The sequence below is a fragment of the Sabethes cyaneus genome, chromosome 3 (genome assembly GCF_943734655.1).
Source record: "Sabethes cyaneus chromosome 3, idSabCyanKW18_F2, whole genome shotgun sequence".
Taxonomy (NCBI): domain Eukaryota; kingdom Metazoa; phylum Arthropoda; class Insecta; order Diptera; family Culicidae; genus Sabethes; species Sabethes cyaneus.
The window spans coordinates 162,903,831-162,915,062 of NC_071355.1; positions in this window are offsets into that span (position 1 = coordinate 162,903,831).

Genomic DNA, 11,232 nt, shown 5'->3' on the forward strand with positions numbered 1-11,232 from the left:
CATTCAACGGAATCCGACCACGTGCATGACGTCGTTTGGAAAGGATCCGCTCGGACGTGTGTGGTCCGTTGTACTCCTGTTACCAGGGATAGCTCAAAGTGTTTCGTCTCGTTTATGGATGATTTCACACGTTTTGCCATTGTATAACTGATCGAGAAGTTTGATGTTTTTGAGAATTTGCTAAATGAAAAGAAATGCTATACAAAGCAATGGCGGCAGCAGCGCTAAGGCTCGCTGTGTCGAAGTTGACCGTTGATTAATGCCGCGAATATTCTTCCAAAAAACAGAACGATTCTATGAAGGGAAGGGCATTTAATTCGAGTCGCTGGCTTACAGACTACAACACTGTAGAAAAAAGATTTTTTCGGACGTTAGTGTAGCGACTCATGCCAGCGTATTACCAACTACTGGATTAGTTACCAGCTATTGGGGGACCCAACAGGAACCCAACTCGTGACGTTCCTGATCAGAAGATTCCGGCAGAGCTTTGGCTGAAGGAGAAACCCGATCTGGCGAAGCCTCGAGTATTTAGTTGCAAGGTATTTGCATGGATAACCTGTAATCTTTCGTCAATAATAATTCTAATGGTGTATTTTTGTCTCTATCTACGGTGTACGGGAACGTAGACAAAGATATCCAAACTTAAATGTAAATATTTCGGTAACTACTAGTATGTAGATTATTCCAGTGTTGCACTTCAGTAGACAGTAGGTAATTTATTTAGTTTTGGATGAAAGACACTCTATTAAGTACCATTCGTTTTTCTGAACAAGGAGGGAGTGGCAATACTCAACGATATTCTCACATGCTTTTTGCAATAAAACCGTCTCCCGTCACAGGGAACACCAACGGCAGGCAGAAGACGGCAATCCAGCATCAGCAGGTACCCTCCTCTCAGTCGGAATCCAAACGATGCGATGTTTGCCGATAATTATTGCCAATGCGCTATAGGAAATAATGCTATCAAGAATTTATGATGCGACAATCATAATGCTGAATCTAAGGGGTGCCAAGCCAAGCCAACCGAAAGTATGATTATTAGCCCTCGATGACATTTGCTTTCTTTGTTGGACGATTGTGATTGTTGCGTTGCTTTGCTCGCTGCTGCAGCGGGTGGCACACGAACCGATGGATGCGATGCTGCAATGCAACGAGCCAAAGGTGTTGATTTTGGTGTTAAAGCGTAAGAAATTGATTTCGCAGAACTCATTATTGGGCTTTGATTATACGAATACCTTGTGTGAATTGAACGGCAATCGTTTCACTTCGCGCAAGCACTGAATTGAGGGGGACGCATAGACCCTTAGTGTGCTGTTGGCAGAAAAGCATCACATTCTGTGCTGTTTGATTCATCATAGTGGAATACAATGGAGGAATGTATATATGACCTTTCCGATACCTTCCGTGCACGGCGGTGTCTAAAGGGTCAAATGTTCCAATACAATTTGCGACCGTTTGATGATGAAGAGAGATGAAAATGTAATTCAATTGTTTTGCGATTGTTTTCAAACACCGGCCGGGGTAGGACACGATCCCTCAATCCTGTTTATTTATTCAGAGCACGCCATTGGAAATTATTTGCGGAATGCAATAAAATCAAAGCTCGGCTCGAACTGCTCCGCGATCGATCCGCGTTACCAATGTTTGAGGGAACGAAAGAAATTGCTGTGAAATGTAATTATTTCGGCTTCGATTTGTACTGACAATTGTCCGCCGCCGTACAGCCATCGGGCTCTGAAAACTAACCATAGCGGAAAATGTGATTTTATGCTTTATTGGAAATTTCCTATTGTTTTTATTCTGGGAACGCAATTAGCCAACCGCGGCCAACCGCGTTGCATTTCACAAGCTGGCAGGGTTACGGACCCTGTTCGTCATACGTAAACACAGTCCATACTTTATTGCGAGTTTTTATAATAATTAATCTGCAAGTACTCAAGTTTTTTACACCAGATAAATCTGACACATCTTGCCTGTACATGTACAGTACTGGACAAAATAAAGTACGCACTTACCACATCTTGAAACTTTCATGCTTTTCTCATTATTTATAGTAGATAACTATTCACAGTGATCGAACAAAAATTAGCTTTATAGATGTACATACTTTCAGAAGATGTTTTATACAGAGGCTTTATACTCCAGAGGTTTGTCGATATATTTTTGAGCAAATTTAAGACGTTTGATCCTATCCTTGGCTGGTAAACGGCTGAATAATGCGTACCGTCGGTGCCTTGTGCACGTGTAGGCATAAAATAGACCCTACAGTGGTTCATAGCCTCTTATTCAGCAACTCCTATTCCTACCGCCTCGTGGTACCAGCCGGGATACGAGCAACTTTGGTGGAGATCGGGTAACCAACCCCGGTGGAAGCCAAGGTCGTATGCTGACAGGAAAGGAGGGCTCTTTCGAGCTTCGTTGGCCCTCCGGCGAAACAGGGGGTTGGTGTAGCAGGCTTTGCAAGCCGTCACCACGAAAAATATTAAAGCATGGAACGAAGAACAAATATATTCTTACTGGAACAATCGGAATAGACCCACGCGACGAAAAAGGACTATAGATTGGAAACTCGGGACGTGGAACTGCCGATCTCTCAACTTCCAAGGGAGCACTCGAGTGCTCTCCGACGTATTGAAGAGCCGCAAGTTCGACGTCGTAGCGCTGCAGGAGGTGTGCTGGAAGAGCTCAACGGTACGTACGTTCAGAGATGGACATACCATCGACCAGAGCTGCGGCAACACACACGAGCTGGGTACAGCTTTCATAGTGATGGGCGAGATGCGGAAACGGGTGATTGGGTGGTGGCCAATCAATCCTCGAATGTGCAGGTTGAGAATCAAGGGCCGATTCTTCAACATAAGCATCATCAACGTGCACAGCCCTCACCTCAGAAGTACCGATGACGACAAGGATGAATTCTACGCGCAGTTGGAGAGTGAATACGACCGCTGCCCAAAACATGATATCAAGATCGTCATCGGGGATTTCAATGCTCAGGTCGGCCAGGAGGAGGAATACAAACCGGTGATTAGAAGGTTCAGTGCACACCAGCGAACCTATGAAATGGGCCTAAGACTTATCGACTTTGCCGCCTCCAAGAATATGGCCGTACGTAGTACCTTTTTCCAGCACAGAATCCACCATAACTACACCTGGAGGTCACCAAATCAGACAGAATCACAGATCGACCACGTTTTGATCGACAGTCGGCACTTCTCAGACATTATCGACGTCAGATCCTATCGAAGCGCTAACGTTGACTCGGACCACTACCTAGTGATGGTTAAGATGCGCCCAAGACTCTCCGTTGTGAACAACATTCGGTACCGACGCCAGCCTCGGCTAGATCTCGCGCGGCTGAAGCAACCAGACGTCGCAACAAACTACGCGCATTCACTCGAAGCTGCACTGCCGGAAGAGGACGAGCTGGACGAAGCCCCTCTCGAGGACTGTTGGAACACTATCAAAACAGCCATCAGCAGTGTAGCGGAGAGCTCCATCGGGCATGTGGCCCGAAATCAGCGGAACGATTGGTTTGACGATGAATGTAGGATGGTGATGGATGAGGAGAACGCTGCGCGGGCGGCCAAGATGCGCAGTGCCACACGTCAGAACGTGGAAAGACACAAACAGAAGAAGATGCAGCGAAACCAAATCTTTCGGAAGAAAAAGCGCAGCCTGGAAGAGCAGGAATATGCGGAGTTGGAGCGGCTGCATCGTTCTCAGGAAACGCGGAAGTTCTACCAGAAACTGAACGGATCCCGCAAAGGCTTTGTGCCGCGAGCCGAAATGTGTCGGGATAAGACTGGCAGTATTCTGACGGACGATCGTGAGGTGACGGATAGGTGGAAGCAGCACTTCGACGAACACCTGAATGGCGCCCAGGCGGAAACCATGGCGGCGGGGAAAGCGATTTCGACGGTGCAGCAAACGGGGAAGAAATGCCAGCCCCAACGATAGGCGAAGTTAAGGAGGCCATCATGCAGCTAAAGAACAACAAGTCAGCTGGAAAAGATGGCATCGGAGCGGAGCTTACTAAAATGGGACCAGAAAAGCTGGCCGTTTGTCTACACCGACTAATTGTTAGAATTTGGGATACGGAACAGCTACCGGAGGAGTGGAAAGATGGGGTTATCTGCCCGATCTACAAAAAGGGCGACAAGTTAGACTGTGAGAACTATCGAGCGATCACCGTTCTCAATGCCGCTTATAAAGTGCTGTCCCAAATCATTTTCCGCCGTCTATCACCAATTGCGAATAGATTTGTGGGAACTTATCAAGCCGGCTTCGTCGAAGGTCGGTCTACAACGGATCAAATATTTACACTGCGGCAAATCCTCCAAAAGGGCCGTGAATACAGAGTTCCCACGCATCATTTATTCGTTGACTTCAAAGCCGCATATGATACCATCGACCGGAAAGAGCTATGGAAAATCATGGACGAGAACAGCTTCCCCAGGAAGCTCATCAAACTGATTAAATCTACGATGGATGGTACGCAGTGCTGTGTTCGGATTTCGGGTGGATTGTCAAGTTCATTCGAATCACACAGAGGGCTTCGTCAAGGTGATGGTCTTTCATGCCTGCTGTTCAACATAGCGCTACAAGGTGTTATGAACCGAGCGGATATCAACACGCGGGGCACGATATTCAACAAATCTAGTCAATTCGTCTGCTTTGCCGATGACATGGATATTATCGGCAGAACATCTGTGGCGGTGGCTGAACAGTACACCAGACTAAAGCGCGAAGCAGAAAAGATTGGGTTAAAGGTAAATACGTCTAAAACAAAGTACATGCTGGCCAGCGGAACCGAGGCCGAACGACACCGCTTGGGCAGTAGTATATTGATCGACGGCGATGAGTTTGAGGTAGTCGATGAATTTGTCTACCTTGGCTCACTGGTAACGGCGGACAATGATACCAGCCGTGAGATTCGGAGGCGTATTATCAGCGGAAGTCGTGCTTACTATGGGCTCCACAAGCAATTGCGGTCGAGCAGACTAAGTCCCCGTACAAAGTGCACCCTGTACAAGACGCTTATTAGACCGGTTGTTCTCTACGGGCATGAAACATGGACAATGCTCGAGGAGGACCTGCGAGTGCTCGGAGTTTTCGAACGACGAGTGCTAAGAACGATCTTCGGCGGCGTACAGGAGAACGGAGTATGGAGGCGGAGGATGAACCATGAACTCGCACAGCTCTATGGCGAACCCAGTATCCAGAAGGTGGCTAAAGCTGGACGGATGCGATGGGCAGGGCATGTTGCAAGAATGCCGGACAACTACCCTGCAAAGATGGTGTTCGCCTCAAATCCGGTAGGAACAAGACGACCAGGAGCGCAGCGAGCAAGATGGTTAGACCAGGTGGAGCGAGATCTGGCGGAGAGTACTCGGTGTCCGAGGAATTGGAGAGCGGTAGCCCTCAACCGAGTTACATGGAGAAATTTTGTTCAACAGGCTTTGTCTTAGGACGGCAAGCCACCTAAGTAAGTAAGTAAGTATCCTATACAAATTAATATTACTCAAAAACAAATATTGAATATGAAATAAACAAACCTGTTAACATTTCGGATAGATGGCCTCCGTTGAGCAAATCCATTTTTAAATCCCATTTCCTTCAGTCTTCTACGAACAGTTCGTTCGGAAATATTTAAATTCGTATTTTCTCGGATTACACGGCTGGTAGAGAACGGATCTTTAGCCACTTCTCGACGAATCAGGCGATCATCACTGGTTGTAGTCCTCCGCTTTCTTCCTCTTTCAGTCCGGTCTTTCACGCTTCCAAGTTCCTCATATTTTTTGAATGTTTTTCGTACTCCTGCCTCACTAATTTCATATCTTCGAGTAATTTCTCTATTCGAGAAACCTTTCTTACAATTTTTAACGATAAGTTTACGGATATCTTCACAAATTTGCTTTTTTGCCATCGTACCAGATAAAAACGCGCACCAGTAATGAAAAATCAATCACAAACAATTTGTTTTGACACTTCACTGCAATGTGATGGTGAGGAAACTATTTGTATGCAGTCGGCGGCGTTGTGCAGTCATTATATTAGTAGTGCGTACTTTATTATGACCAACTAAAAATTGACTTTTTTTAGAACTATACAATAGCTTGATCAAAATAGCTAATGTTTATATTTAACGATACATAAATCGTCTAAAGCATTGAAAATGCTACAATTTGTCCAAATATACCGAGTTCATATGTTTGACAATAAAAAAGATACCGCGTGTTATATAGTATGAGAGCGGGTGCGTACTTTATATTGTCCAGTACTGTATACCCATTTAGCACGAAAAAATATTTCGGACTTACATTTCTCAGTGAAATAATTTTTCATGCTCCAGCGGAAGTTCGTCATACGAAATTTCACCGTCATAAGTAAGGTTTCTTTCGTTTTTCATGAACAGACAGTAATTATTTACAAGAATCTATGCATGTATTCTTTGAGCCGCGTGTAAGAGCTACCCAACTACTATAAAAAATGTGGAAATTATCATCCCTGTCACGACAGCTGTCAGCTGAAGCCGCCTCCGATAGTGGTGGTAATAGAGGTAGACATCAAATTTTTAAACAAAATTTATACGAGACAACGCATATATTAAATGCTGCGCAGTATGACGAATGCAGCATGTTGTTTCCCCTCTTTCGTTTATCGTACAAAATAAGACTATCAAAAGTCAGAATTTTTCCTTTCTTACGTTGCCGATAACAGAAAAAACGAACATGTTTCATTATCTACATCCCACATGCAACAAATTTTCTGAAGCATAAAACCGTGTGATTGCGCAATTCTTACAGCTTCTGTCAAATTTGACGTAAATTCGAGCCAGCAAGCCTGGCCCAAACGGCTTCAAGAAAAATGTATGAGAATGACGTTCGTGCCAGGGATGTGGAAATAATTTGAACCACAGCTTGAAATTTCAAGTAGTTACTCCGAGCGACCAGCAGATTCTCTTCGTCATACTTAAAACTGATATAAAAACCAAGAGGACTTCTATTTTTTTAACAAATGGTGAAATAGTAATTTTCTAACATATTCTTTTCCTCGATAGCGAAGAGAAAATCCTTAAACATCAATACCATGTTAGTTTGAGTGTAATTTGCATCAAAATTGGTAATAATGCTGGTTTTTTGTCTATATGTCTGGAAAGTAGACAAAGACCCGCTGTAGACGAACCCTTCCTGCACCCCATGTATATCAAACTGTAAGATTATGTTACTAAGCAAAGCCAAAGCAAAGCCTAGCTGCTCCATTCCGTTATCGAAACTTGACCTTCTGTTTTTATACGACAGACTTCGCAGCCAGCTGTTACAGTACAGGACAATTGCAGGGTCAGTTGCTACGATCCTATTGACTCTAACAGCCTCTCCCAGTCGAGATTCGAACATACGACGACTGGTTTATTAGGCTAGCGTCATACCTCGAAGCCAACTGGGAGGTAAGATTATTTTACTAACATATTGAATATTCGGTTCACAAGTAGTTTTGACGTAGGACTACGTCTTTGATTTCTATATTACGATACACTATAGAAAAACGAAAAAGGAACATGCAACGAAAAGTGGTTATGGCTTATAACTCAGTCATCCCTTAATAGATTCTAGAGATATTGATGTCAATCGATAGGAAAATTTTCTAACAATCCATTACAAAGCAGTAGATTACATGTTTCCCTACCAAACTTTTATATAATTCAAAACTGCTAGGCATTGTCTAACTAAAAATCCACGCTCTATGATTGGTCGGAATAAGTAGTGCTGATTTGCGGATAATGAAATTTCCATACCACAAGCAATACGGTTGTGTACAATCATACTTAACCTTGAAATTAAAAAAAAAGAAAACTTATCCAATTTAATTTCCAGTTTGCGTGTTCTACTAAGACGCTCCAAAAACTTCAATCAATCATACTTAAATTTACACTCATTTACCCCAGTTTTTGCACTTGCATTTAATGGTTCTTGTTTCATTTTTCCTGCAGTTTTATAAAAAAATGACAAAACCCCCTCGTCCCATCAGGTTGAAGAATCACAACGACGTTCAGACTTATACTAATTCGATAAGGTGATAAAGTCCCCTCGCCCTAACCAAATTTCTTAGGACCGCCGTAAACCTAGTTCGATTTGATGTTCTGAAAGTGAACAGTTATAAAAAAGTGAGCGACCAACCCTATCTTTTGCCCGAGTGTATCCATATACTGAAAGAATTAATTGAAAACTAATGTCTGAAATGAAAAAAAGGTTGACGGAATATTTATTCATGTGACATGATGCAGCCATTTTTGAAGTAATGAAGAATTAGCGACTATCTGATCCGAAAATAAGTGTTGGGTGTTTAATATGTTACTTTAATTGATGATCTTTTGACTGTCATAATTTTCACTCGTTGTTCGTATGTTAGTTGAAAGGCAATTATATTTCAAATCAACCTGTCACAATAAATGTTGCTATATATCAACTAATTGCAAGGAACTTGGTGAAAGTGAACCAGTGGTAAATGATAACCCAGATTATTTAACCATAAGTTGTGCGTCCAATGACCAATATTTTATGTTTTGAACAAGGTCGTTAAACCAGTTGAATGGTAATTAATGGTTATTTATAACACATTGGTATTATACTTGTGGTCGTATCTGATATACAATGGGCTGTAACCGAAGCGATGTCCTGGAAATGAGGAACCAATATAAATTTATACAAATAACGGATAGCTTGTTCATTACTGCATTACTGATATTGTTTTAGGTCTGAATCGACAAACTTTCTTCGGTGGGTACATTCGATTCGTAGATATGTTTTGTTAAACATTTTTTGTAGTCAACTGCGTTGGGATCAAACGGATATAGTCCACAGGCTTTAAGTCCAGATATAACTGTCTGGGCAGCAATAGCTAGCTTTATAGTTTGTTTCACAAGTTTCCCAAAGTTTGAAGTCGTGAGTTTTTCTGCCCCATGACCCGTACGCGACAATTTTTACTAGGTTGACCCATTATGTTTTTAACGATTCAAAACAGCTACATCTGTCGGCTAAAGTATTCTCGCAGCATTTGGAAACAAAGTTTCAATGGCCGTGTTACTTTTGTGTCCATCCATAAAGAATGCGACTAGAAACTTTTTTTTCGCTTCAGGGCCGGGTAGACTATTTACCGTATGCAAAGAATAAAATTATGAGTATTCATCCATCCATTTTTGGACTGCCCCAGTCCCCATTTGCCAGGAAATTGTTGTACAATTTCCTCAGGAATTCATCTATAAAGTAGAATTACGTCGAGATATAAAGCGGTACCGTCAGCAAAGAAAGTAAATCTGATTGTTGTCTTGGTCTTTTCATCTGTAGTGACTGCATAGCAATTCCGATTTTCTTTAGTACCAATAACTTTTCAGATTTTGGGAAGGAGCCTAAATCCTGGTTCGTCGTAATTGAGAATGCATATTGGATCCGACAATGCATCCAGAGGGTTGTTTGCCTCAAAATATCATATCATATAAAAATACGCCCACCAAATCGCGTTGCCACATCATTTGTCGAAGAGACAAAGATGATAATAAATAGTGCCTAATTTGATCACACCAGGAAAATTTGCTAACGAGCACCGAAATGTGATTATCGCTTGATCCTGGTATTTCGCTTCGCTAATGCGATAGTAAGAACTTTTCACCACAGAGTGTTAGAGTCTTGCCCGGAACGTAAGGGGCTTACACCAAGCAAACACGACTGCGAGAGCAGCACTCATCTTCCCCTAGGGGCTAATCGGTCGGCAACATTTTTCGAAACATATTTTAGCCTAAAACCACAAAACAATCCGACAGGGGTTGCCGTTAGAGAAGCTACCTCTGTACACACAAATCCACTTCAATGTGATCTTTGACAAATAGACGAACAAGTGAGTTATAATGGAAGAAGGTGAGTAAACAGAACCAGTAGCTAGTCCCCTGCAAGCGGAATCGATTCCGTTCATACAGTCAGACCGGCGACACCCTTTGCCTTTTGGGTATGCAATTTTTTCGTTACCGCTTGGTGGAAATGAAGCTTCGAAAAGAAAATAGGCACACATGTGCACCAGTAATAACACCGTGGCCGGTGATCAGGATCGCCGTAGTGAAACAAAAAAAAACTCACCCCTTTTGTTTACTTTCGAAATCAGATTTATGGTTCTTCGGATCGGGAGATTACTGTTTGTTATTTTTTATCTCCTGATTTATGAACAAAGCTATGGTGCTTCTAATAATTATTCATTTTTTAGAACAAACACTTTTCCTTCAGTACCAATTCGGAATTGGATTTATGAAATGCTAACGAAATGGTTTTTACAAAAAGAATAAAGCAGTGTTTGCGATAAGCACTTTTATGGCACTAGGCGTTACTGTCGGTTGACAATTATGAAGCTAAAATCTTTAAAAAATTGAAATGTATAAACAAAGTTCGCATTATACTAGTCTAATGATGTTGGATAGCGTATCATTGGGAGATGCAGCATTATTTTGATTCGAATTGAATAGCAACACCGTTACTGTCGGTTGTTATTCCGATTTGTTCGAGAATCACCTACAAAATTAATTTTAATCAATTTAATAATTATATCCATTAGTCGGCAGTAAAAATTAACTTCAACAGATTGAATGTCGACCCAGAATTCGATAAAAAAAATCGGAAGTCACCATTTCATGCGAAAACATTCAATTTATCAACATATAATATTTCCCCTCCTGTTGCGAGCCGAAATCTTCGCAGGTAGTCCGTGAAAAAGTCATTACCATATGCGAAGCGAAGATATTAATTTTCCACTCAGATTCTCACTCTGACTCTCCGTAATTTGATATTAATTTTTCATTGCAGACCGTTATTAAAATCGCGCGTATGGGAAACAATGTGATGATAGTGGTGGTGGTGGAAAAAAATTGGGTATGATCCGCAAGGAACAGAAAAAAATACTTTCCTGCCAGGCCACACTGGCTGTATTAATGAGCAGCACAGGACGGTCGGGTAATACAGTCGGATTAGTGGCGGATATGAGGCAGGGTAAACCGCAATGAAAATATTAAAAAAAAATCTGAGAAATTAATTTCCTATTTAGCTGAATTATTGATAAAATTAATTATAATTTATATAACTTGCTTTACGGTGGTTTTTCATGGGATCCAATAAATAAATGCAGTCCAATGATGCATACGGCGCTTTGCGTTAAACTAACTGTTCTGGATTTTTGTGGTCATCAGATTGA